Source organism: Micrasema longulum, unplaced genomic scaffold (genome assembly GCF_059751315.1).
Source record: "Micrasema longulum isolate JH-2025_06_02 unplaced genomic scaffold, ASM5975131v1 h1tg000045l, whole genome shotgun sequence".
Taxonomy (NCBI): domain Eukaryota; kingdom Metazoa; phylum Arthropoda; class Insecta; order Trichoptera; family Brachycentridae; genus Micrasema; species Micrasema longulum.
The window spans coordinates 237202-265093 of NW_028277252.1; the positions used below are offsets into that span (position 1 = coordinate 237202).

Here is a 27892-nt window from a genome sequence, read left to right on the forward strand (position 1 = left end):
GACAAATATATCAACAATTGATTGCGGATCTAGGTATTGGAAAAATGTATGTCCAGGTATGTAAAGAAAGAAGTGGTATATATTTACCCTGAGGGTAGATGGATTCGACACACAAACACATTTTCATGTAAATAACATATCATTTAATCGGTTCGAAGCACGGAATTGCGCAAATTCTGTCATTGTATTCAATTTAAAGGGAACAAACCTTACATTTTACGATGTCATGCAACATGGATGCAATAATAAAGGGCATTCTAGAAAAGTGCACGCAGGCTTGGGGGCATTGCGAGTATTACGTAGGTACTGCGAATTTGTGTCAAGCGTATGTATAAAGGTATTAGCCTGCGGATGAAAATGCATGGAGAACGAATTGCGATTGACGAGTCTAGTAAAAATAATAACCGTAAATTATTCTATGAAACATAAATTCTAGTTGCATTAAAATGATAGTTTTTTATTATTAACTAACTGCAACGTTTAAGGATTGTCAGATCCATGATAAGGAGCAAAGGATAATTTATTTAATTATATACGATAAAAACACATAAAACTCTTTCAGTATTATTGAAATATGTTTATATGGCGTAATCAAGGTAAACTTGTAATACGACAAGGAATAATAAAAATGATTTGTATATTGATATTCAGATTTGCAATTTAAATTGCTTGCAAAGGTGTCATTTTGCGAAGGCATTTTACATATTTTCATTTTTTTTAAAAATCAGTTTCTTTAAGGTTTTACTGGATAAATTCCTACAGTTGTCTCATAATTTAAGCTGTTGTAGTTATTGTATAAAGCTCATGGTTTAAAAAAAAGTGAAAAAATAAACGTTCTAAAATCTAAATTGTCTATTATATTTTTATTTATTTATTTGCTAAAAAACTCAGCTAAAAAGTATTCCCGTTATGATTCATCCTATCCTCTTTTCTCTATCCTTCTTTCATTCTTATGTTTCTTTATACAATATTTTATAATAAAAATAGCAATGTGGGTAATTTTAAGTTACTTCAAGTCCCGATGCTGAGAAAGTAACCTTAAAACCGATCGACGAAGTGCTTTATACAAATTTATAAATAAAGAATATCCAAAAGTGAAAATTTTTATTGATATTAAAAAAAAATAAAATATTAGTTTAAAAACTGAATGGAACAAAAAATAACCACATAAAAAATGACAAAATACGACATGAATTATTCCGATGTTAGATATTATGTTTTAGAAATACGAATTTAATCACAATTTTATACCATATAAATGAAAGAAAACGAGAAATTCATTAAATGAGTTAGGATTGTTCAGTATATATTACAAGTATAAATAATTAATATGAGACTGTAGACTTTCAGCTTAAATTGTTTTCTCCGATTTTAATATTCAGTACAATACTCTTTATCATTTCCGCAATACACGTGACTCGAATTAAGGGATATGTTATGATTAATAGTGCATAATAAAATTACGGAACAACTCAGAAAGTGTAACTGTACTTATGCAAATATGTTAATCAAATAATATTTGTAAAACAAGCACGTTAATAAAATGATATTATAAGTAAAAACTTCGTTAATAAAAAACTAGAGAATTTTACAACAATTGAATTTGGAGTCGATCTAAACTTCGCGATGTCAAAAAACTTTAAGCACGAGTATGTTTAAATAAATAAAAACTGGTTATAGTGGACTTTGCTTACTCCGTGTCTCTGCAGGTAAAATATTTGTACTGAAAACTTAAGTATCAGAGACAGTTGAAAAAATTGAGGCGTGAGGCGTATAAATAAGAAAAATACTTGTAAATTATTTTGTAACTTTTCCAGTGGCTTTGCGGTCTGGAAGTCTTGCGTACCATGCAAACGGTTAAGGGTACGATTATTATTGAGCAAAAAAACACTATAATATTATTACGTATTTCATAATCACTGGAAAATACCTGAAGCCTAAGCCTTACTATCTTACCTTCACGTAGGACAGAATGATCAAGATAAGATGCGATTTCGATTACCAATGGACTGCGCTGTGCAGTATTTAATGCGTGGAAAGGAATGATTATGATGTTAATGAATAATGAACAAATAGCTACTAAACACATATTTGTCCGTGTTAAGCTCACAGTCAAAGTTTATTAATTAGAACAGATAAACTAATGATTTTTCAGAAAGAAACACTATTTAACATATTTAACATAATCACAATGAATAAAACATATCATAAAATGAGGAGTGTCAGAGAAATTGGATGCAAAAAATGTTTTCTTGCGCGCGATAAAAATTAAAGCATTAAATTGTAGAGTAAAATTTCTTTAAAATGTACGAAAACAATTATAATAAATATTTTAATAAAAACGCACTACTTTGAATGACGTCACTGGTTCATATGAACTATCCAATGATTTGAGAGCTTTGAAGGATATCCGGTTTGGTCACCGTAAACGAACCAATCGGAAGAACTGTCATAGAACAACCTCTGACGTCACACGCGGAGTTATTTCAGAAATACAAAGCTTTAAAAAATCATAGCGCTGATAATACGTTACATAAAAATAAAATTTTAAAAAAATTGGCTTAGTTTAATATTCCATTAACAAATTAAAAAGTAAAAAAGACACTGAACTTTCTCATTAATAAAATAAATAAATCTTTTTTAAGATGATGAAACAATGGAATCTGAAACGTCCGGCGCGCTGTTCTGTTAAAACGCGTGTGAATCAGAGGAGTAAATAGCTAGTTTTATGACAAAAACTTGTAAAATCATGGATGCATTATTCCGCAACACTTGCGGATCGCACCCATAATACGCATAAATCTACATAATACGTAATATTATTCGGTACATAAATATTTAAGAGCGTATGGTTTCGATACACGGACAACTTTATGAGACAGGATATTCAATTTATGTCAATACGTCTTGTCTATTAGCACCGGTCCATGTGCCATAGACCCTGATAATCGGTTAACAGAATCACTTGAAGCCGTCTATATCTGGTTGGAGAATGGCGACTCATGTCTGCCTCGTGGAACACATGGCCACTCTAGATATTAGGAGAGACGAATAACAGGATTTCAATCAACGTAAAGGATGCTATGAGTCATAAAGATTAAGTTGTGCTCACTCAAATTATTTATATTATAATACCAACGTACCTATAAACAAACCCATTCTTTATTTTTTTCATTTTATTACCAAGTAAACTTAAGTAAATTGTTTCAGAACAATGTGGAATAATTTGACAAATTGTTTTTTTCGCCAAACAGCCGCAGACTATTGAGGGTAGGCATTAATCAAATTACTTTTGTATTGGGAAATGTGGGCATTGTTTTTATTATATATGTAATTCTTAGATGGATTTAGATTTCGTTTAGGTACGAGCAAAAATAGAAACGTCAATAAAACCTTCATTAATATTCACTTCCATGAGAAAAATATTATTGCATGATAGGCAAACGCATTGACCATCAGAAAAAGAGATCGACAAATTCCCGATACGGTTGACATAAAAAAAAAATTTAAGATTGTCTTTATACATTTTTAATTATAAATTGTATTTTTATATTTGTAAATTGTTTATAACCTCTGTACATGTAAAAGCCCTTTGGGCGTTAATAAATAAATATCTTACTATACGCATTAACCTTAGTAGTTTCACAAGGATATTAAAAGTATATCAACACGTTTTTTATTTAAGTAAATCTACAGCCGGTTTACTAACAAGCTAATGAACTAACATGCCCGATCGCCGTCAGAATTTGAAAAAAATTGATTGAGGGTGACAGACAAACTGACTGTATATACTTGGGTTGCTCTGATGAGGGGCATTGAAAGCAGTTAATGTAAATTCAACAACAACATTAAACCATTACGCTGTTTCCCCGTAAGAAAAGGCAGAGAGGAAAGAATGCCACATCACTCTATCTTTGCATACAGATCTCGCTTCCTCTACATTAAAACATCTTTTTTGACATGTCCATCTTCAAGTCTTTCTCGGTCTTCCTCTATTTCTGCGTCCATCAACATTCGCAATGTAAATATTCTGAGCCGTTCTTTCGCTGTTCATTTGCTCTACATGCCCAAACCAGCGCAGAGCTCCTTTCTTGATTTTGTCGAGAGTGCTTATCTCAGCCTTACATAATATACGAATCTTCACATTTGTGCATATATCGTGCATAGTTTTACCACTCATTTGCCTGAGAGATTGCATTTCGACAGAATTTAGCCTATTTTCATGATTGTTTTTATAAGTCCATACTTCGCTCCCATACATCAGGGTCGGGACCAGGACTACATTATGAATTGCTAATTTTGAGTCTTGCGACAAACATTTATTTGCCAATGTTGATTTAAGTGCACCGTTTACTCTGTTCCCGGCACTCACCCTCCATTTAATATCTTTCTCAGTCATTCTATTCCTTCTAAACATACTTCCCAGAAACACAATTTCCTCTACTTTCATAGTTTCATTCATACTTTCACAGTCATACTTTCATTTCTTTCAAAAACCAACACATTCGATTTATCGACATTTAACGACAAATCGCTTCTCTTGGATACTTTGCAAAACTTCCAGGAAAACATAAAAAAATATTAAATTCAAACAATAAAAATACGCAAATCTTTTGAAAAAAAAGAAAAAAAAACCGTTCATTACAGCTAAAAAAGTTTTTGAAATGTGCGGATCTGAAAAGAGGCCATAAGACCAATAAAACAGATCCGGGTAAGTAAGCGGAGCTTTCAATGAAGTGCATCTTCTATGGTGAAGCATGTTAGTGTTATAAGTGTCCTGACGAAGAGATGGGTATGTCTTAAAACCGTTAGACAAAGAAAAGTCGGTAAGTGGTTATATAGAAATATTACAAACATTTATTCAAATATTGTTATATCTCGTAGGAGGTTGAACCGAGTGTTCGTACACAATATGGCAGAGTATTAATTAAAGAAATTTAAATTGTATAAATACAAAGGCTTTACTTTTTAATTTCTACTTTTTTTTAATACGTTTTAAAAAATATATATTTACATTGCGTAACTCGTCCACCAATATTGATTTTTATAAGTCAAAGCTGAAGATTGCCGGGAATAATATCTACAACCGAAACACATGTTATTACATCCTAATATATCCGGTATATAAGCAAAATATTGCCTCCACAAATACACTTAACACCCGTTTATTGTGTAACGAAAAAGCTATTTATACAAGACATTAAGTGGGGCTAATATTAACACTAGTTCCACAAACATATTTGTTTATCATCATATTCGTCACGAGATTATTTTGACGACAGACAGTCACTTATTTCTAAGACAAGATGTCAAGATCCTCAAAATTCAGACAATATAACTCCAATTGAGCAACCAATGGACGTCTACGACCTTTTACCTGTATTATTTATGATATTTTCGAACGATAAGGAAATACCACATACTACGAATACCGATTTAAATTAATTAATTGTATTTTCAAAATCAATATCGATATTTTGGAGATATTTTTTTTACAAAAAAGAAATTAAATAAAAATATGTTGCTAGAAAAACGCAACATGTTTGGCCTTGGCGGTTGGGACGTCAAGATTCGTTACAATGTTCTAAGCAAATTTGAATGGACAAAAACAAATAAACATGAATCGTGACGTATTAGGGGCGTGGCCAATGGAATGACCGTTTTTGCGGGAATTTAAAATTATTTTTATGCCACTTTGTAATAATAAGCAAAAAAATAAATTCACTGTACAGTATTACTGTACTTCATTATTTTAAAAATGTAAAAAAAGTAATATTACCCTATTGTAGTCGACATTACTATGCGGGTTATTTGACCCATTACGTAATGTAGATTGTGATACTGTTATTTTCTACCATAATCGTAACCTGAAAGAACCCGAAAACATAGTGGAGACAGATTTCAATAGTTTAATTGACTGGATGAGATTAAATAAATTAAGTTTGAATGTTAAAAAACCATCGTTTATGATTTTTGGGAACAAACAGGACTTAAATATCAATATTTCTCTCGGAACTGGCTATATTGAAAAGACCAATGTAATTTAATACTTGGGACTATTTATTGACTCTAAACTTTCATGTAGCTACCAATTTAAGCATGTAAAATCAAAAATAGCAACCGTAACTGGCGTATTGCATAGACTTCGAGGTTTGCTTCCTCATACCGTTTTGTTTGCCGTCTACTACGCTACGATTCATTCCAACCTATCTTATCTATCATGTATATGGGGTTTAGCCAGCAAAAATCAGATCTCGGAAATACAAGTTCTTTGGAACAAAGCTCCAAGAAACATTCTTGGATTTAAATGGGATTCCCATGTCAAGGATATCTACCGACAAAGATACTTCTTTTCAAGGTGATGTCACTGCATGACATAACCAATACTATTTTGAATATCATAAACTTTTCTGCTCACACAAATTTAAAATACACATTTGGTAATGATATTCACAATTACAATACGCGTACCACAATCTCCAGACCAATAGAGAAAAATAATTTTGATTAGATTTTTTTCTTGCAACTGGCGGAAATCAAACCCGCGACGCCAGTTTCACAGTTTGCCGTCTAACCAACTGCGTCACGGCGTCTGTCATAAATGTCTGTCACATATGTATGTTAATAAAAATATCTCAATAATAAAACGAGTAATTAGTGCTCAAAGTAATCGGTAACTTGAATTACTGGATGAAGCATGAATTAGTTTGAATATCCGTTACCAAAGCTTGCTGGTTTAGGATAAGGCGATCAATTGATTTCACGAATCGTAAAGTTTGAATTCAAATGACAAAGGTGTTTGATTTCAATAATATTTTAAAAGTAAGTCCAAATCATTATTCGTGAGTTTTTACTTTATTAATAGAGAAGTCGAAGAAAAAAAAAAGTAGTAGAAAATAGAAAACATATTCAGGCGTTTCGTAATATTTAAAAAAAATCTTTCGATTTAACCATCTAGTGGAACGGAAGGCCTGTTGACAACTGTTAACAGGCCGGCTTTTCCTGAAGAGTTTTAAGTGGTTTTCTCTCCACATGAGCAAATGCTGAGAAGTTCCTGATTGGCCCACATTAGAATATCCTTCCTGATCCCAACAGTTTAGCTAAAATAAAGTAATATAATAGCAGAAAAATCCTCTTTTTGAAATAGAAACCTTGTATATTATAAGCAAGGTAAAAAATAGTGCACTTCCCATAAAAATATAAAAAAACCAGATCAGATAAGATAACACTTAGTTTAGTTAACAAAAACCAACACATACAAATGAAGTGCTCTTTGCATCACTGGGTGCTCATAGGGACATAATGATAATATTTTTCATAACAGTAGTTTCAAGGGGACAGAAAGAGTTTGTTTATAATGTAAAACATAAAAGTCAAATATATCACTTATTCATTTATATTATATTCCGTCAGAATATACGGAAAAATAAATAATAATGAAAAACCCGTGGAAGACGAATATATTAACAGAAGAATATAATTTTGATTTAAATCTTAAATAAATTGTCAGAGATATCAAACTAAATGTTGGTATGCATTATTTTACACAATCAGGTAAGAAATGCATAAAATGTAGGATAAGTTAAGGAGTTAAAAAGGAGACCGGAAGAGGAACTGAAAAAAGAAGAATTAAATTAAAAGAAATTAAGGTTCTAAGGATATTATATGATCATGTGACAGGAGGGCAGAGAAGGTCCATTTTTTATAAAAAGTTGCTCATTTTAAAATCAATTCTGTGTCGGCAAATACAAAAAGACGGTACATATTATACTTGTACGTAGACGCCGGACTTTATATGCATTTTCACATAAGTTTTATTTTTATTTTATTTTATTTTATTTTTATTTTTGCACCACAACAGGCCAGGAGGCCCAATTACAGCGGTGAATTACATCACAGAACACCCAGGCTTGAGAAAAATCACATTTAATTTTTGTGTTCTCACCGGGAATCGAACCCGGAACCTTCCGTCTGTGAGTCAAGCGTCTTGACCACTACACCACGGAGGCCGCCATGACATGTTATGTTTATGTTTATGACATGTTTTGTGTAATTTTTATGTTTGAAAGTCTATAACTAAACATCGCACCAAATGAAAGACCTGCCAACAAAGGGCGCTATCAAACATTTTAAAACGATCAACTCCAGATGGATCGTCTTCTTTTCCATGCCAACATTTCCCAGAGAATGTGTTCCGTCTAATCTCTATTTATTATTATAAATTATTTTTAACTTGCAAACTTAGTAAAAAAAATCCCATGCACGTAATTCACATCGTTTATCATTAATTATTTATTTATCATCTTAACGATTCTAAATAACTGCAATTGATGAATCTCAAATTAGGATAATCTTTTAACGGGTCACATCTCGACGAGTTGCTTTATAAAAAGTGACCGGCCGAAACAAGATTGTCAGCCAAAACCAAAGCCCATAATAAGGCGTTTTTATTGTTAAACCTAACGAGTTCTTATAAATAATAATTAAATAAAATACCCAATGAAATAAAAGGCGTAAATTTCATAAGTACATTTGTTTATTTTATCTTGTTTTATTGACCAAAACCGACACTTCAATCGGTCGCCATTTATAAATTAATTCTGTCATTCGCATAGAATTGTTGACATAAAAGTTAAAGACGCATTTTACGTTAAAAATAATATTATTAAATTAAAAAAGGTATTAAAAAAATAATCATAAGTTAGCTAGTTTGCGAAACTCTATTTTTAATAAAGTCAAACAATATGGGGGCTGCCGAGAATTTTCTCGTTTTAAGTAAATCTTAAATCGAACTTCTGACTCTTATTAAACGAGTTTACAAGAACTTTGGTAACATAAAAGTATAAAACTTATTTAATGAAGCCAGGATAAGAGGTGAGTCAAGAAGAATCATGAATCCTCAAAGGAGATAAAACTTACTTCACGTCAAGAAAGTTCTAATAATTAAAAAAAAAAAAACACCAAAAATAAATAAAAGTTTGCAGCAAGGTTACGTAGACATTTCAAATTTAAATAGCGCAATTTGTTACATTTTTACAAACTAAATTCAAACAACTTGAAGATTTTTTTTTCTACGAAGAATTAAGACGGAAGAAAATATTTATTAGTAAACTTTTTCGATTAATTTTTAGAATGAAAGCTAAAGCCTTGTTTAACTTTAAAATGTCGCAATGAATCATCTTAGTTGACTACGCATAATAACAATGCAGTCAGTCAGTGTGGGTGAAATATTGGTGGTAGTTCTTAGAATTGAATAATAGACGACTCGGAGCTCTCTACCAGGGCGCCGCATCGCGTGCAGCACTGATAAGGTATAACAGAAATACAACGGAAGTATAACATACGTATAGCAGAAGTATAACAAAACAAACTGAAGTAAATGGAAAATGAGGATTTTATAAAAACCTCAAAGATTTATTACGAACTCCGATAGAACTTTTAGTGTAAACAGGTATCTTATGACATTTTGCGGTAAAGCTTTCAAGAAAGTTTAAATCATGAAATAAAAATTATAACAAAATCAACAAAATCAACAAAATAAATAGCAAAAACGCGGTGCCAGCTTACGGCATAATTAGCGATAGCGTAAAAAGATAACAAGAGTTATTGTTTATTTAAGAGGATCTCTGAAATTTTCTGACACGCTAAACTTAATATTGGTAAAAATGAAACAGGTAAAAATAGGAGAAATAATAACTGTACAAAAATTTATAAAAATAAATTTTAGCAATAAAAAATATCTGCCAAAAAAAAAAAAAAAAATCAAACATTCTAAAATGATTCGCAATAAAAGCTAGCCAATTCCAAATGAGAGCAAATACTCCAAAAAATCACAATTAAAGCATAACAATAACATTTTACAAGATCATTTTGTGTATAAGTGAGTGGTGTATAAGTGAGTGGCGTATAACTATTTTGGCGTTTTAACGATGCCATGTTTTGATTACGGAAATCATAACGAATAAGGTGAATTTGAAAGAATTAAGAAAAAACGCGGTCTGAATTTTGCGTGTCTATCGTTTCACTAATGGTTTCATATAAGAGCTAGGACCATCCAACAACCCATATAAGCGCTCAGTTTTATTAGCCGTCTTCAGACGTATGGTATAAAAATAAGGTTTTTTTTTTGTAAAAATAACACAGAAAATTTCATTCTAATACTTTTTCTATGAAAAAAAACAAAATCGCTTCAGTTTTGGGGTGCAGAGAACAAGACAGCGAAATGTCAATTTTGTCGATTTTAGTTAGGCAGTATCGGGAAGGCATTTGCAAGAGAGTAACAGAAGAAATACTCAAATGTCCTTTTTGTAAACAAACCCAAGATGTAGATAAAAGTATGATAAATAAATTGAAGGATCAATTTGAAGAAAATACTATTATGACAAAACAAATATTACTAGAGTACAAAGAAAATACAAAATTGATTAAACGTATGTCTCAAGAATTCATCACGGATTTAAATAAATATAAAGAAGAAATAAAAGACAAAATATTTACATTGCAAAAAAATATAGAAGAAATGCAATTAACAATACAGAAGAATAATTATGAAGAAAATAATTATGTGGCCAAAAAAAGTGAAATATTTTATGAAAACCAACCTCTTGAAATAATAAACAAAGTACTTTTACCACCAGGAGAAAAGATCAAAATATTAATATTCGGAGATGAAGAAGGGAGAAGACTTAGAAAAAAAATAGAAAAAAATCTATTCAGTAATGTACAGTGTAGCAGTTACATCTTTCCTGATGCAACAATTGATAATTATATGTCGACAATTATTCAAGGGTGTAAACAACTAACAAAAAATGATCTTGTATTTTTATACCCAGGAAAACATGAAAAATCACCTATTAATATTTTAAGCAATCTTTACTTTATACTCCAAAACTTAAAGCATACCAATGTAATTGTCCATTCGGTTGCAACAAATAAAAACTTAAATGTATCAAAACTAAACGTAGAAATAAAAAACAAAACTAATCTATTTGAGCATGCTAAATTTATTGGCCCAATATTTAATGACCAAATGAATTCATATTTCATCAACAATGCTTATAAAACAGAAACATACAGAATTATAGATATAATTAAACAAGAATATATATTAAATGTTTTCAGTGATACTAATGAAAATAATACTTTAGACAAAAAAAATTCTAGTGGGTCAAAAAACTTGGAAAAAGAACCGGATCAAAGCCTGAACTAACAAGTTTTATAATAAATAACCACATTAAAAACCTTAAAATACTGTACATAAATATTCGTAGTCTGAAACCCAAAATAGATGAATTAAAAGCACTTATAATAAGTGAATTTAAAAACCCCGATTTCATCATTCTAACTGAAACATGGCTCACTAATAGTGAAGCAGAATTATATGACATCAATAATTACAATGTAATAAACTCCTGCCGGGAAGGTAGAGGAGGAGGGGTAGCAATGTACATAAAGAAAAACTTAAATTACGAAGCAAAAAATATTGAAAATAACAGAGATATGGCAAACATTGTTTTAATAAGTCTCATAAAACAAAAAATAAATTTGTGTGCTATCTACAGACGACCAAATAAAACCGAAGTACATAGTTTCATAAATCTTCTAGAAACCCAAATACTTCCGTATGGAAATAAAGGAAAAACAATAATAGTTGGGGATTTTAATATCAATATATTAGAAAAAGACAATGTACTAACAAATGAATATGTAAATAGCCTAATATCTAATAATTATGTAAGTCTTAACGAAATTTCACTTGAAAAATATACAAGATGGAATCACAGAGGAGAAAATTCGATTATTGATCATGTATTAACAAATTTTGTAGAAGCTAAATATACAATAGACTACAAAGATACTCCACTAAGTGATCACAGAGCACTCTATCTAAATATAGATATACCTATCGAAAGACAAAAAATATTTAAACAAAAATACACCTTAGAAATAACAGATTATGTCAAATTAAAAGAAAATCTCGTGGCGAAAATACAAGAAGTTAATAGTTTTAAACAGTTACAAGACATTATCCAAAACGAAATAAAAAAGAACACAAAAACCAAGGTGAGAAACTTCACAACGTCAATAAAGGAGGGTTGGCTAACTAAAAACATATTTCAAAAAATAAAAAATAAAAATCAAGTATATAAAAAAATGATTAAAGAAAGAAATAACAGTCAACTTGTAACCGAACTAAAAAATATTCAAAAAGATTTAAGAAATGAAATCAGAAAATCAAAAAAACAATATTACCAGAATTATATAAAATCAGCAGAAGGCAGCAGCAATAAACTTTGGAAAATAATAAAAAATATCAAGTCTGGAGAAAAATTGCAGTCAGCTAGTATAAAAGAAATGAATGTAAAAGATGGGATTTTCACAAATGATGAAGAAGAAATATCAAACATTATCAATGAATATTACTCCAATGTAGGCCAAAACCTTGCAAGTAAATTAGATGGACCATGTCTAAACATATCAGAAAAACGAAGAAGAAACATAAATAGTACCTTTTTTCTTAGACCAACAACGACAAAAGAAGTGTGTAAAATAATTGACAATCTTAAAAAAAATGCATCGCCAGGATATGATAAAATTAAACCTTCACTCATAAAAAATCTCAAAGATATTTTAAGCCCGGTCGTATCAAAATTAATTAACATGCATATAAAGTTAGGAATCTACCCGGAAGAACTAAAGACTGCAAGAATAACTCCTATATTTAAAGGTGGAGATCGAACGGAACCTAGTAACTATAGACCTATAGCAAATTTAACTGTATTTAATAAAATCTTTGAAAAATGTATTCATAAACGATTAATGGGACATATTAAAAATCTTAATATAATATGCTTAAACCAACATGGTTTTCAAGAAAAAAAAGGAACTGGAACCGCTCTAGTAAATTTGATTAATTATATTCAAACAAATATGGATGCTAAAATTCCAACCACAGGAGTAATATTAGATTTTAAAAAAGCTTTTGATACGGTTCACATTGAGACCATGATAAAAAAATTAAATGATATAGGAGTAAAATCTCAAGAATACAAACTATTAAAATCATACTTAACTAATCGGAAGCAGTATACCTTTGTAAATGAAAAAAAAAGTAAAATACAAACAGTAAATTTTGGAGTCCCACAAGGATCTATTTTGGGTCCACTGTTATATATTTTATATATTAATGACTTATCACTGTATAATTTTAAAGGGAAAATTATTATGTATGCCGATGACATTGGACTTTTTTATAAAAATCAAACAGACGTATTAACAAACAATGACATAAACGAAGACCTTACTATATTGACTAAATGGACAAACACAAACTTACTTACACTTAATGAAAAAAAATGCAATATTATCCATTTTGAATCTAGAAAAAAATGTCACAAAGTAGATGCTTACATAAATAATGAACGACTAACTGAAATTGAACATGTTAAATATTTAGGACTAACAATAGACAGACAATTGACATGGACAATTCAAATCAACAATTTAATTAGCAAAGTGGCAACTTTATCGAGTCTATTTTTTAAAATCAAAAACTTTGTTCCAAGAAAGGAAAAAAATTTAATGTATGAAGCATATGTTAAAACTAAAATATGTTATATGCAACTACTATGGGGAACAGGATATCAAAATGACATAAACAGACTACAAAGACAGCAAAATAAAATATTAAAGTTAGTATATGACCTTCCCTATCTAACAGCAACTAAAGAACTTTTTGAACAAACTAAACAATTAAACGTAACTGAACTCTTTAAACTAGAATCTTTAAAATTTATTCATAAATTAGCCACTGATGTAATTGTAGACGAAGAATTAAAACTTGAAAAAAATTGTAGTAAACATGAACACAATACGAGAATTTCAGAAAAATATCATATACAATCTTTTAAAACGAGAAAAGGACAATCGAGACTTATAAACCATGGACTGAAATTATACAATAAACTACCAGACAAAACTAAACAAAAGACTCAGGCAACCTTTACAAAAGATGTTAAAAATATTATTATTAACAGTAGAATTTGAATTTTAAAAGTGAAAACATTTTGTTAAATGTATGTAACCCGTAAGGGTTTATCAATAAAAAAAATTTAAATAAAAAAAAAAAAAAAAAACAATGTTCATTTACCTATTTATCAAAATTGTCGAGAACAGCATATCCTCTTAAGATTCGGGTAATTACTAAGATCTCAGATAATCTATGATGATACAATTAAAATCAAATATGGCATTCACTATTGTCAAAACAGTTTTTTCGATCCCGAGCTTACATATTTAACTTAACGCCTTGATATGTGTCACTTTTTACTACAGTAAAAAACTTTTGCGAATAAAATACGCAATAATTAATCGCAGAGCCATATCGTTACACAACTGGGTGTAAATGAGTTTCAGAATATAAAATGAATTCCTAAAAAAATATTTCATATATTACATTATGATCACTCTAGAGACCGGGTGCAAAGTTGTGTGGCATATACTATATACTGATATTACTTTAGCAGTTGGACGTAGCTATGGCGATTATTCCGCGATTGTTCAATACTCTGTAGTCACACCTCGAGGTGTCGGCGCCAGCTGCCCTATTCTCTACTTACGAGTCATTTTACTGCAAAGTTTTGATAAGGGTTCTCCGCACATAGATTACTCGACCCGCCTCTAACAGGGGGTAAACGGCACATCAGAATAAGGTCACTGAGAATAGGGCTGTAGGGCAGATTCCTCGTGGTACACCCACGGGGCATGGTTAGTGTTACAGGATTGATTTAACAAATAGATACGAAATACGAGGAGAAGGGGGAATCAATAGGTTGGACTATCGTTATTTAATTGAACTAATATATTTACAGGAATTGCAAGCAGAAAATGCGCGATTATATTGGTATGAATTACAAATTAAATCGAAACATACATAATCAAAAAGAGGTAGGAATGATCACCATAAAGTAAACCCCTATAAGGATTTTTGTTTAAGAAAAAACCTGATTTTTACATCTGGCTACAGCGTAAAGTAGAAGAGAGTAATTTTACTGGCTGAATGTTTTACTCCGCCGATGAATTATTTATCGTATCAGCCTCCGATTAAATAAGGAATGCGTATCAGAAGGATAAATATTGGATAAATTAATTTCAGGGTAAGTAATGTTTCGCGCAACTAATGAGCGTATTCTTTGTTAAGGCTATTATTTAGTGTAAAGATTATCAAGAAGTCAATTTAATCAGAGACGCACGCACCGGCGAAAAAAGTCTTTCAGAGGTAAGCTTTAGCCTAGAAGATAAAGTGCTCTCATATCTCTTCATATTTCATCCTTAATTTATACAATCTCTTCCCACATCGACCGCGCGAGACCATTTAATGAGGATAAAAACAGCTTTGCCGCAACGAGGCAAGTAATTCATTTTATTTTGCATCTAGCTGACGTTAACACCTAATCTTCGAGAGTCGAGATAACAGATTCTTTTGTTTGCGAACTTTTCCACTGAACTTTGTTTACGGAGGGTGCAAAACGAACAAGAAATAAAATACCTCCCGAGAACGAGAAAACACAAAACAATTATCAATTTAAATAACATCGGAAATTCAAGCAAAGCAATGCACAAGGCGTTATTTATGGCATTCATTGTAAATAGCAATCGTTGACCGTATTTTTTGACAGACTAAAATATATAATCAATTTAAACAAACATATGAGGTAAAAGAAATGACATTATTATTAGCCTGAAAACATACCTGTCAAAAATTAGAGCCGATTTCAGATAAATCTTCTTCACATACAGTGGTCGAATAATTATATTCTCTACCCTAACGAGTGTCATAATGTTTCGGAATATTCCCATCGCAGATTGCAATCATTAAATATTTTAATAACAGCGTCGTACTAAAGAGCAAGATTAAAACTCCAACTAAGGGTTGTCTTACGATGCGATGGTTTGAAAAGCTGATTTCAGCAAGTAATACCTTCTCAGCTCTCTACGCCATAACTCGCATTTGAGATGATGCCGCGTAGTAAAGTTTAATAAATGGATATAATTTAATGCGTTGGCACTAGCGAAACTGGCAAGTGCTTAAATGTTGAGGAGAAGTTAGTTTTTGCGGAGAAAAATCTTCAGTCGGAATGTCGCCCAACCGAAGCTGAGTTTACAGAACATTTCATCCCGACAAAATATTCTTACGCTTTGCTTCATCTTACCAAGCAGGCAATATCTTACATTTCTAAAAAAACTTTATTTTGTGGTTTACATGTACTTAAATGTCCCTTTGAAAATACTTTGTAGAAATTTTATAAATTATTGCTTATATGCCAATCCATAAGAATCATAAAAAACCTGTCGCTCGGTTTGAGTAAATAAATAATAAAAGTTTAAAAATTAAAAAATCACCTATGAGTAAAAAAAATTTAATTTTATTTACCTCAAAATTTGTGACCAATTTCATTTAAATATTAAATTAAAACCTCTGTCGCTTTAAAACAAAAAAATTAGGTCGCCATTTTAACGAAAATGACTAATTTGAAAAAAAAACATTATTTCCCAGGATATCAATATAAAGAAGTGATTGCAAACGTCGCGTCGAGGACAACAGATGGGTCAAAGAAAGATAAATAAATTTAAAAAAAAAGAAAACTGCTTAAAAAAGGGAAAATTTTAATGGTGAGTTTTTGGAGATAAAAAATAATACAATTAGTTTTGTGTTATGTTACGATGAAATAAAAAAATCTAACAATGCAAGAGGCAGATATATTTGTATAAAAGTGGGACGATAACTAGAAATAACATGGTTCTTTGTAAAAATTATAACGATTACTTAAATATTTTTTGAAATTAATTTTTCAATGTCAAAACGCCATTAAAATTGAGTTCAAGGCCTGAGATTTTCGAAACGCAATATTATTTTTGAAACTACTCTAAACTCGCCCTCATAGGTTCGATCTCACGAAAGGACTGCAGTTTTTTTCTTGTACGGTAAGATTTACTAGTCTGGCGGCAATCTCGGGTTTAGGAGTTGACTTGTGACAGACGCTGACGCAGGCGTGGTTCGTCTCACGTTACTCGCTTCTTGTCCAGTTTGATAGAACTGGTTCAGTACCCGGCTTTTTGTCTCTCGCCTAATTCCACCGTCAATCTAAACTGAGGTGAGATGGGGTGACATTGTGAAGAAATATTTTTTTACAATATTTTAAAACAGAAGACGCATTTCGGTGGTGACCAGACCTGAAGATAATTCTTATCTACAAAAAATATCAATATTAATACAAGAAATATGGTTTAATATGCAGCGTTTTCACAGAGTACAAGATAAACGTATGAAGTTCTACGAATAACTTGTTTAACAGACGCACTATAACGTTTTACGACACCTCTAGGGTAACATAGAAACGATTGAAAATGTTATGTTTTATCACAAAGATTTTATAGATGTACTCACGCTTTAATAAAATAGTCATAAACGTAAAAAGGTGTACTTGACGATCCAATTAACCGAGAAGATCAAAGGAAAAAGTTACTTTTACAAAGAAAACGTTCCAGATATAATACGCAGAAAGCTAAATTCGTTAAAACACAGTGAAATCATTAAACTTTAAGTATAATACATTTAGAATGCCGTGAGTAAATCTGATTTCAATTATATGTATTATACATGTAAACGAAATGAAATATTGGTAAAAAACAGTTTTTAAGAGACATAAATTTACCCAAGCATAAATAACAGCCGTGTGCTCTGTTGGACATGTTGAGCAAATGGACGGCAAAAGAACGAAAAAAAATTACAATACGAACGTTGATGGATTTAGAAAACGAGGAAGATCGAAAAATATATGAGCACGACCAGATCCAACAAATACTTCAAGTCGGACAAGTCAAAGGCCGGGAATAATCGGCAGGCGTGTATAAGAAGATGTATGAATGTAGTGGAAGCGAGATATGTATGCAAAGACAGAGTGATGTGACGTTCCCTTTTTTCAACCTACAGCGTTAAGGTTTGTTGGTTTTTTTCTAAAATAACAGATTTCGAATAACTTAGTTACAGTTGTCATGAATTGAATTTGAACGAAAAGGCGTAGAATGGTGCAGATAAAGTTAAATAGCTTATAAAACTGTTAAGTCGAATGTATTATTATACTGTGGCCCAAATGCCAGACAAATGATTTTTTCTCGCTATACCGAAAAAATAAAACCTAATACTAATAGGTAAAACACACAAAAAAAATATTGATTAAATCAGGTCTAAGAATTTAGCAAATTTATAATTAAAAGGACTTTGTTCACACTACTGATATATCGTCTTTTATTATCTATCGTTTTCAGATCTACTAACAATCTTCAGGACAGGTAATATTTAAAAATAAAAAAAAGTTTTACCACATCTATCTTTTGATTTGAGACTCTATTTTTACTCTAACGAGAGTTTTTTAGTGTCGAACTTCCGAACGATGCAAGAAAAAACAAACAAAAATTAAGCTCGCCGAAAACAACGCAAGAAACATCAGCAAGACTGTTAGTTTATTACAGCGAACCTTTTGTCCGTCGGACAGAGTGGATTTCTTTCAGAACTCGGGAAGGCATCTCATTGGTATGAATTCCGCACTCGGCATAACCTTCTTTGACGGAGGCTACCCTTTTTTCAATAAAAAATGAAGAAATTTTCTTCCTTGACTTACGAGACCCGAATTAGGCAATAATCTATTTACAACGAAATCATACCATGAATTCATTGTAATTTTTAGGTAACATAATGTGAAATTTTCAGTATTGCGTTTAAACATGCATAAGTTATATCTTTTCACGATATGAATTTAAAATAAGTAAATACCTATAAAAAATAATAAAATCTACATTTATGTTAAAAGAGATTTGATAACCTAGATTAACAATATGTGAAGTAATAATACAAACAAAGCTTTTAACGTTAAACCACATTTTTTTTTTTTTAATAATGACATTTATTTCCCTTTGTTTTTCTGTAGCTCGGTTGAGATATTTGTATATCTAGAAAAATATGCCGTTTATTCAATAATTCATTTTATTATACATAAAATATATTTATATAATGTAATAAATATTTTTATATGTCGGCCTAAATTGTAAAACTGGTAAGTACCAAAATTACATTTGTTCAGGGGGGGAGAGTCAAAACAGTTTTTACTTCAGTAGCGAAGTTTTTTTAAAAAATATTTTCCAAAAAATAATGCAACACTGTACAAATATATATTTTCTAAAAACACATATGGATTATTCAAAGTCCTAAAAGAAAACGCCATAATATAATTTTTTACCATTTGTGGACTTACGAGTTTCACAAGTTAGAGTGACGACATCTGTTTCTTTAACAGCAACTTCATTTAATAGAAAATATAAATAGGTGTCATATTTAAAAGTTAGGGTGAAGATATGTTTTGTTGATCTTAAAATTGAGTGAGTTTGAATAGTATACAGTAAATATTTTGAAGTAATGCTTCAAATAAAAGCACTATTTCATGATTTCTATAAACACTTTAGAAAGGGTTATTATTTTGAATGAAACTTTTAAAGGCAAAATGATGTAAGAGAACTGACAAAAGTTTATTTTGGAAAAAAGATCTCGTTTAAAACTTTTCACTTTTCAAAGCTATTTATATGGTTGAAGGATTTACAAACAGGTGTCGATTCACACAAATATATCGTGAGTATAGAAGAAAAACTGGTCAAGTCAACTTTTTGCGATTTCGAGACTTTTTTACCAAGTTTTTTTGTTAAATGTTATATTTTACTAAATAAAAAACCAAGTCCACTTGTATGTCATTACTAAATTGATAATAGTTAATTAATCAAGTTAGTATATGAACATCTTCAACGTGAAATATTGACAAAATCAAAACATTTTCATACAAGAAAAAAACATTGCTAATCCTTTGTCTATGAAAATCAAAAGAAACTCAAAGTCAAAAGTAAACTAAAAAGCGAATCTATTGGTTTGTGACTATGTCTAAATTTAAATCTTGATTTGCCAACAAACAAGAGTTCTGACTTGGCCAGTTTTCTTAGTATGCTCACGATATTAATTCTATCCTTCGTTATTATTGAAGAACAAAAATACAATATCATTTAAAGTTAAAATTGTAACAAAGCATTGAAAAAAATTACACTATAAAAAATATGAAATAACATTGTGCCAGTAAAACACCGTATTCCATTTGGTCCTTTTTGGAAATACACTTAAGTAAACCAACATTCAGAACATATCTACACTTATTTAAATTTTACGCAAATCTAGCGAGAATTAGCATTCTCAAAACGCAGGCACAAAATATTTTAATTTTAAGGCTGCTTCTAGCTACATATTAATGAATGTTTTTCAATTAATTTAAAGTTACTCTAGACCAGCTAAACTGGAGAAATAAATATCATATTATTTACTTTACTCTCAATATAATATTGACATGATTTAAAATAACTTTCCTAAAATACAAAAAAAAAATCCACAAAAAATATTTTTTTATCAAAAAAATTTTGTTAATGATTTTGGAAGGTTAAACCATTAAAAAGTGAATGATCGTAAAAAAACACGCGCACAATGAAGAAAAAATTGTAATACCAAGCTTCACTTTCCTCATTTTTTTTTTTTCATCTTTTTCCTTTCCTATCATCTGATCGAATGGGGTTCTAACTGTCAGTCGGGTCGCAGTAAGTCACATCTTGCTGAAGGGTGTGATTCTACAAAATGCTGCGAACGTCTAGTTGCATTCCACCGGCGGCACTAGTGACTAGTCCAACTCGTTAGCGTCCACGTCGCGAACCCCGGGCAACGGGATCACACTCATAATGGTGTGATCACAGCAGATAACGAGAGGATGAAAGGCGAGTTTTTGGCGCCTCAAAACCAACCAGCTAAGAGAAGATAATCCCGATAGAAAATCCACCAGAGAAGGCAACGGGAAACATCAATAAGCAGTCGTCCTGGGTTCGAAATGTAAAATTAGCTCAGGACAGATACATATGCTTTCGCTGTAGTGATCGCCAACGTCGGGGGAACCCGACAAAGCACTAGAAGAAGAAGAAGATCATCTGATCGTTTTCAACTTAAACCCGTAACTGATCCTATGAAAACCGTAAAGTTAAAAAAAAAAAGAGAAGAAAAATATTTTTTATATCCAATAAAAAATATTGTACGCACTTATTTTATAGTACAAAGTGAAGACACGGTTGTAGCACGGTTGTAGAATTATGATGCTTTTTATTAAAATTACACATATAATAAACGAAACTGGTGCTATATTATTTTTAATGAAATGAGTAAAATCATTTTTAATTAGTCGTCCGTATAAATTAACTACTACATTGTATCTGAAGGTTTCCTGGATCATTCCATCTCCGACAGATCAAATCCGTGCGGAAAAATATTCCTATAGATGCAACTAAAGCTCATGTAAATGCTTATGTCGTTTCGCGTCTAGATTACTGCAATGGAATGTACGCAAATCTCCCAAAATATCAAACTAATAAACTTCAATCTGTTTTCAATACAGCCGCAAGGCTTATTACGGGGGTAAATAAATATTCTCACATCTCACATCTTCGAGATTTGCACAGGTTAAAAAGCCCAGACAGAATAAAATACAAGCTTTACTGGACAGTATTCAAATCCCTTCAAGAAATGACTCCAAAACACCTATCGGACCTTTGTATTAGGGAAAATACATGTCAAAGAAAATCTACTCTTAGATCAGCACTTAATTCAGGAAGAGGAAAACTTGTCGAAATCTGGCGCTCCCCAAACACTAGATTTAGAGATCGTGCTTTTGCCGCTGCCGGCCCCTCTGCCTGGAACCAATTGCCTTCAAACTTAGGAATCATTGACAGCCCCCAGTCAATTCAGATCCCAACTAAAATCCCACTTATTTAGTCTGATATGGGATAGATATAATATGTTGTTCAGTTAATATAATTTGTGAGGGTTGGAGTATTTTTTAAACGAGTAGTTCCTGAAATGGAAAAGATAAACTAAAAGCAAAAATGGGATAACCTATTCAAATGGGAGGATGTGAAAAAAAACCGTGTTTTAAGGACCTTTGTCTAGTAGGAAACTTACCCGGATTGTTAAAACGATTAAAAGACGGCTGAAAATGATAAAGTGTTACAAATGTAGATAGATGATCACCGATAAAACATAAATAAAGTATTGTATATAAATCAATCATCAGGTGGTTTATTTAAGTTAATCTAAGCGCCAGTAAATCGATGATATAATTTACTTAAATGGACACTGCTTTACGAAGATCGAGTTCGCATCACGCCACGATAAAATAGTATACAAGTCTGTCTCTTTTTCCCTGGCAGGAGCGGTGGCGCAGTTGGTTAAACGGCCAACTATAAAATCGGCGTCGCGGTTTCGATTTCCGCCAGTTGCAATCCAACAACGATTTTTCCAAATTGACCTGGGTGTAGTGGTGTAGTATTCATAACTTCGACCCGTATCCTTTCTTTCCTACCTACTGACAAGTCTCTAAAGTAGAGGCTTAGCGGGTAATTCATTTGAAAATAAACCTCGATTCTACTTGAAAAGAAAACCAAAATTCAACAGGTAAACCCAAGATGCATTATTTGTAGAAATGTTGAAAAAAACGCATTGTCTTATAATTCTTAACACTGGAATATTTAACTGTCCCTGTACTGGTTACTTGCTGGTACATTGCATTTGGTGTTCCTTTGATGTTACCTATGCACCATCGGTTGCTAAAAAAGAGAGATGATGATGAACCGTACACAATGGTACATAGGGCACTGCATTGGAAAACTGAGTGCAGCTTATCTCGGTCATCTATTATGCTTCCGTTACTAGTCCAGCGACAGTGAAATATTGAGGTATTAAACCATATTTAAAACAAATATTTTACGTCGACCCTATCGGGTATCGAACCCAGGACCTCAAATGCGGTAGGTGAATGAATATGCGACCCACTACTCTACGAAGATGGATTATTCTCACGCGGTTTCTAGTTTCCAAAATCAGTTTCGCGTCCCGTAGTTCTGACACGAACTGCCGACGAACAGTCAGCAGTGGACGTCTAGGTCGTCAAAAACCTGATACCTTGTAAAGTAGGCAAGCGTGGTTAAGACTTTCAGGAGGCATCCACAGCACATGACCAAGCCAACCGTATCGCCCCCGTTTGATGACAGTTGTCACCGGAGTTTGCTGCGTCTGTTCTCTTATTACTTCATTCCTCTCAAAATCAACCTTCGTATACCCAGGATTCATCTTAGACTCCTATTCTCAAAACTCAGAATTTTGCTGTTTTGGGCCCGAGTGAGGCGTTATATAGGCGGCAATTGGTTTTCACTGAGTAAATATCCTATCTCCAGAGAGCATTCATACTATTAAATGTGGCGCCTGCTATTCCTAGCCGTACTCCCAGTTCTTTTTGAATGCTGCCATTTTCCGTTACATATATACCCAGGTATTTGAAACTCTCGACCCTTTCGTAAGGGGATTTTGGGCATCAAAGCATAAAGTGTTACACAGTACATGAGTTTTTGCGGTATTTCAGATGAACGTCATTGTTACTGGATTGACGTTTAAAATAAACTAAGTTTGTCTTTTGAAACCCTTAACTACGCATGCTTACTTTACAAGAGATGAGATTGTCGAAGTCCTGGATGTCCACTGCTGGCAGTCCGTCGGCAGTTCATGTCATATACGAAACGCGGACCTGACATTGAGAGGAAGAACTGGAGTTGGCTGCCGTGTCGTATACCTACCTTTTTATCATAATTCGCTGCAACCGCATATTCTCATAATTTATGTTATCCGAAACACAAAAATAATAATGTTTATGTGCATACTTAATTTGAACTAAATGGAATGATAGATATCAAACTTTTGATTGTGTTCATTTAATCTAAATACGAGTATATACTCAAAACTAGCCAAAGCAAAGCATTGCCGAGTTCAGCTCGTATATTATATGTCAACAAAACGCGTTAAGATACATAAAATGCAGGTATTTAGTCGTGCGTGTTATTGTTCGTAGAGGCAAATACTAATTTATTGGTATTCAAGTTTATTGTTCCCATTAAAAAGTACCAAACCGTCACATCTGTCGGCAGTTCCGAGATAAACTTGTGAGATCTCAGAGATTGCCTTCGAGTGAATCAACCATCTGAAAAATACTTCCGAGATGCAAAATCCGTTAGACTAAAGTTACGAATCTTCTCAGACTGCAGAGATAGTAAAGTAAATAAAGTATTCGCTACTGCCTGGCGGAACAACCGCAACCACAGAGGAGACTTATAAAAGTTTATTAACACCATGAAACGTGTGTTATTTGTTAGTGAAAAATGTTTCACTATCTTATTTGCACGTACAACCGGCAAAGACGTAATTAAGTACGATGTAACAATGGCGAATGTGTCTAACAACACAAAATATTGAGGATAAAACGATCCATAAATTCTGGGATAAGCCGGTACACGATCCATATTACGCCCTGAGTTCACAGTCTTGTAGTAAATCAATATTGCCAAATATCTAATAATTCAATCAAAGCTTGTCACACTTTATTAGATTCTCGGTTCAAAAGCTAGACCCCTAGGGGAATCGTACCAAATTTGGCAGAACAAAAGAAAAAAAAAGGTTAAGTTGTTATCTTTGATGGTAGCAAAAAAAGAGAATAGGCGTGTTTTTAAATATCCATGTAAAAAAGATGTTTTCTTAATGAAAGTTGACTTTGAAAAGTTATGTTTTTATATCCTATTAATAATTAAATTACGTCTGATTGATAAAAACAATATCATTATTGGAAAATTAATGTATGATTGTTGAGGCGAATATAACTTCCAGAATAAAAGCATATAAAAGTCTAGAAAATAAAAAAATAAAACGAAAACTAGACTGATAAAGTTTTCGATAAAGGTATCACGATAATCTCGCTTCAAAATATCTGATAAGTAAGAACATTTAATGAATAAATACAACATGTATTTAAATTGAGAAAAAAAAATGCGAAAAAAGCAAATGCATAATTATTTAATTTAGGTACGTTATTTTAAAGCAAAACTCTAAACGAAATTTTTCTATTCCCATTTATAAGCTTCTAAAAAATTTACGCACTCAAACAAAGAATTTAATTTTGCGAATTAATTTGAATAATTAATTTCCTGAGTTTGCTGAAACGCAAGCTTTATAAAACATGGTACAATTACTCTTTACGGAAAATAATAATACAGAGGATAAAAAATGGTAATTTTAAGCAAACGAAAAGAGTTGCTTCAAAAGAAGAGCGAAAACTAAAATTAATCTCCACGTTGAAGCCTATCCATTATTATTTTAATTTATATTAATATGTAAATTACGCAATAAATAAAATTTAACTTGAAGTGCTGAAAATAAAATAAAGAAATGGATATTTTTAAAAACAGTTCATAAAAAATTGAAATGGCAAAATGTGATGCTGAAAAAGCCGTTCATGGTTAAGTAAATTATTACTAGGTAATTAAAGTAATATAATCGTTATCAGATAACAAGTCCAATGTACATGTTTTCTTATTCAGTTGATCAGAAGTCCAGACGGATAAATAAATACAGAAGGATAATATTTTGACTATAAAACATTGGTGCCTTACTTTGATCGTGAAATGCACGTACATACAGTTATTTTAGGGTTGTATAAAAACACAAATACGCTATATATATTCTCAAGAGGGATGAACCATCCATCGTACATACATGCATCGCGCATCTCAAGTAAATTGAACCCATTCCGTAAAATTGAGGGAAGAAAGTTATTTTACGTTTCAACCCTTGAGGACCGTGAAAAAAAGATACAAAAGTTGATGGTGAAAATTAGAAATACATTTTTTTTTCATTTTTTCTAATAACGTTCAACCAATAAGCAACCTCTACCGATCCAAAGCTTTCTCAAGTTAATTGATGTGAGGATTTGAAGGTCAATTGAAAAGGTATTACAACGTTTTCAAGGGTAATTATTATTGTGTTTGAACTGGCTTTAATTTAACTCCTCAATTATTCATTCTAATAAATTCTCACACCGTTTAAACAGTAATGGCAAAACGCTTTACTAAATAACCATTTTTTATGTTACAATTTTGACTTTCTGAAAGACTGCGTTTTTAGTAAAGATTTTTTTGAAAGGTTAATAGTTTTGTTTGACGACTTTTATAAATATTTAAAAAATAGTTTTTTGTACGGAGGATATTTAAAAAAAAAATTGAAGCATCTGTTTTTTAATCGTTAATTGTGGTTTGGGGAGAAGTACTTAATGATTTAAATCCGGTTGTAGTTAAAATAATTTAAATAACAACAATTTAAGTAAAGGATATATTTTCTTCAAATAATTATAGTTTTATCTCTTTTTTTTGCTTTAACCATTTGTTCTAAAATGATCAGAAGTATGTATAGTTCAGAATCAGTACTAAGTACCTAATAATATTTGTAAAATAGAAATCTACTGATAACTAAATAATATATCAATAAATAAATTTAAAGTTAATCAACAGAAATTTTTTGAACTCATGTAAAAACAACATTAAATTTTAATTAGTATGAATGTATTATTGTTTTATGTTCTTTCTTTATATATCCTATGTTTTTATTTTTCTTTTTATGTACTCTTATTTAAAATTATATAAACTCTTATTAATAAACAACTAAAACAGTGTAAGTCACTCTTCAAGCACAAGAGCTAGTATCTTTTTTGGAGAGTTACAGTGATAACATTTACTAGATGTGTAAAAGTAGATATGTGTAGAATTTTAAAAAAACATATACTTTTTATGAAATTTATGAATAAAAAATTTTTTTTTTTAAAAACTATGACCATGAAATATTTTATAAAAAGTAAAAAAATAGAGATAAAAAATTAGTGGAATACAAGCTTAAAAATAATTTTGAAAAAATTGATTATAAATAAACGCCATTTTGTGACACTGAACTGAATACGTTTTTAAACTTTTAACTATTACTAATGTAAAAACATATTGCACAAAATTTAATAATTTTAAATGTTAATAGAGTTCATCAATGTTATTTTAAAAAATACCAAATCCAGATGATAAAGTGGGAATACTTAATTAAATAAACACAGGGGAATATCGCGGCCCTAGCCACGTGGAAGTGTCCCTTGTGGTAGTCAGGAGACAGGAACAGCACGGAGTACTACGGTCTAGCGCGTGGCGCGCGGGGCACTAAAATAAATCATCTCAGACCTACCAGTACGACTGTGGACACAGCGAAACACCGCGATTACATCACAACACATCGATACAAGAAATTCACTGGAAACCAACGGCAAGATGAAATCAACAGATAATAAAGTAAGTAAACACGAAAAACTTAGGCGAAAAATTCGAAAACAATAAATTAAACTACTTGAGAAAAACCATAAAAAATATTATATATTTTTTAATACTATGTACCGAATTTAATTCCACAATAAAAGTTTGCAAAATACTCGAAATGCAAATTTCAGGCCGATTGTCAAACGGTTGCGATGTTCACGTGCGCGCTGCGTGGCTGCTAGGGAACAACTGGTAGAGACACCTGCGCGCCGCGACGCCGCGGAGGGAACTGTCGGCGCCCGCCCTCCGCCGCCCTCGCCGCCCTCCGCCGTCGCCCCCGCCCCCCGCGCCTGAAGGGAGGGTTGATCACGTGGTAGGAATGAAAACCTTCTATTCGGCTTCAACTGTGCAGGCGATGCGTTGGCTGGATGAATAAAAACAAAGTAAAATTGGTTTTAAAAATCTTTTTCTTAAATTCTAAGTTTAGTCTATAAAAAAAAAAAATTTTTTAAAAATGGGGAAACCAAACAATTTAAAACAGTGTCAAAAAAGTGTTTGTTTATTATTTTTTATATATTTCGTTTTCAAAAAAGACTTGATT

General features: G+C 31.6%; 2 protein-coding genes and 1 long non-coding RNA gene across 6 annotated transcripts in view; 1 reads left to right on the forward strand and 2 right to left on the reverse strand.

The window, feature by feature from the left end:
* Positions 1 to 27587, reverse strand: part of LOC148285227 (uncharacterized) — a 262896-nt gene extending 235309 nt beyond the window's left edge. Inside the window, exon 1 of one of the 3 annotated variants that reach the window (XM_088228201.1) lies at positions 27430 to 27587. The gene's annotated coding sequence lies outside the window, so the exon portion shown is untranslated. Of the gene's footprint in view, positions 1 to 27223 lie in introns of all 3 variants that reach the window. The other 2 variants (XM_088228221.1, XM_088228210.1) reach the window with 2 other exon arrangements.
* Positions 1 to 27892, reverse strand: part of LOC148285229 (uncharacterized) — a 543189-nt gene that overhangs the window by 106915 nt on the left and 408382 nt on the right. The gene's annotated exons all lie outside the window — the stretch shown is intronic.
* On the forward strand, positions 25855 to 27543 carry LOC148285230 (uncharacterized). The gene is made up of 2 exons (XR_015822583.1): positions 25855 to 27327; positions 27483 to 27543. It is a non-coding gene; the product is annotated as an uncharacterized LOC148285230 (long non-coding RNA).